General features: G+C 50.6%; 1 long non-coding RNA gene across 1 annotated transcript in view; it reads left to right on the top strand.

The window, feature by feature from the left end:
• Nucleotides 1-1,620, top strand: part of LOC116091310 — a 19,303-nt gene extending 17,683 nt beyond the window's left edge. Inside the window, exon 2 of the long non-coding RNA XR_004119004.1 lies at nt 1,212-1,620. This is a non-coding gene — a long non-coding RNA (uncharacterized LOC116091310). The remainder of the gene's footprint in view (nt 1-1,211) is intronic.
• The last annotated feature ends 341 nt before the right edge of the window (nt 1,621-1,961 follow it).

Genomic DNA, 1,961 nt, shown 5'->3' with positions numbered 1-1,961 from the left:
AAAAAAAAAAAAAAAAAAAAAAAAAAAAAGTTCAGGGAACCAGGTGGTGGTGGTGAACACAGTTAGTTCCAGCATTCAGAAGATAGAGGCAGGCAGATCTCTGAGTTTGAGACCAGCCTGGTTTACAGAACAAGTTTCAGGACAGTCAGTTTTACACAAAGAAACCTTGTCTTGGGGGAAAAAATGTTCAGGGGTGGAGACTGGAGGGATAGCTCAGTAGAAGGCCCAAGTTCAGTTTCCAGCACCTACATAAGGTGGCTCATAGCCATCTATGACCCCAGCTCCAGCGGATCTGATTCTCTGGCCTCCATGGACACACACACACACACACACACACACACACACACACACACATTTAAAAGTAGAATGAGAGTCTTTTAGCAACACTTCTGCTAAAGTGAATGTGGGACCCCAAACTAGACAACAATAGGACTCTCTGGATGCAGGCCTGATTTTACCCATCCAAAGCCAGAGTTCATGAGAGTCCTTCCTTCCCAAAGGTGGTGTGGGGGCCTGAAATTGAAGAGTAGTGTTATGTACTTTTTGTTTTGTTTTCGTTCCAGACAGGGTCTCTCTGTTTAGTCCTGCTTGTCAGAACTCACTGTGTAGATAGACTGGCCTCAGACTCACAGAGATCCTCCTGCCTCTGCCTCCTGCGTACTAGGATTAAAGGTGTGTGCTAACACACCCGCCTCAGGTTCTCTGCTCTCAACCTCTAGAGTGACCCTGGAAAGAAGATGAACAAGATGTCCTCCGGAGGGCAGCTGGAGACGGCTGGGCCTGAAGGTCTGTGTGTTGAGCCTCCTAGGCTGTGTGGTGACATTCTTACCCTGCCATCGGTGGCTGATGGCTTCCCACCCTTCATCCTTACAATGGAGTTTGGGATTTGGCTCAAGATCCGGCAACCAGAGCTACACCTTGCACTGTCCTACCATCCACACTGTGTTATTGACTCTCAACTGCAGTCTTGCCAAAGACCCGGCTTGAGGCTCACTCCCTTTTTTCCTGTCACAGCTTCCACACAGAAGCGAGGGTGGCTCTGTGTAGGTCTGACCCTGTCCTGGGCTGTGGCTCTCCTCTCATTCACTTCAACCGCCAGAGCCTTTCCCGGGGACCTCGAGGTCTTGTACGATCTCCCCGCTTCTCCTCTGATGCCGTCTTCATTATACCAACCTGCTTATATTTGCTTCTCTTGTTCTCTCTTGCTCCAGGAACTGGCACTAGCTGTCCCTAGCACCTAAAGAATGCTCTCCTCCAGTGTCCACTGGCTTGTCTCTTACCCTCCTTAGCTTGCAATCAAACGCCACTCTTAGGCACTTCCAGGTGGTCTTATGAATGGCTGAGGTCAGCTCTCAGGACTAGAGGAAGCCTCAGGCTGAGAAGTGTGAACTGGGGATCTGAAATGGGCATTGGCCCACGGACTCTGGGACTGTCTGCCAAGGCTTGAGATCAGCTAATGTGTGTGGGGAAGTCTCCAGCAGCCTGCCTGAGGCCATCATAGAACCACTCCACAACCACAACCTTACCTTCCAGACAGCTTCAGAATCCTCGTCATTGTGGTGTTTGAGACAGCCACGTATTCTTTGGGAACATTCAGAATGAAGTCTGTTTGAGGCTCTATGACTCCGTGTATGTTTGCAGAAGCCCTCAGGGCAATGGGGGAGGACAGGCCAAAACACTGAGTGATACTGTGTGTAGTGGCACAACCTGATATTTGTCAGGGCCAACCCTGAGACAAAGCCTGACCTCTGACCATGGGGTTGACCTTCAGGCATCTGGGTCCTGTCAGAAAAGGGTCTTTCTTATGCCATACATTCCTGCAGGAAACCGCCAGAGCAGATGGCAGGCCTGGCCGGGGGCTGCAGGCAGGGTTTATAGAGAGCAACACCATCTGATGGTGTCCACACTGTTTCTCTCCCAGCCTGAGCAGAGGAATCCTGTCCAGATGGAGCAGTCAGGGC

The sequence above is a fragment of the Mastomys coucha genome, unplaced genomic scaffold (assembly GCF_008632895.1).
Source record: "Mastomys coucha isolate ucsf_1 unplaced genomic scaffold, UCSF_Mcou_1 pScaffold15, whole genome shotgun sequence".
NCBI lineage: Eukaryota > Metazoa > Chordata > Mammalia > Rodentia > Muridae > Mastomys > Mastomys coucha.
This window is presented reverse-complemented; position numbering and strand designations above follow the sequence as displayed.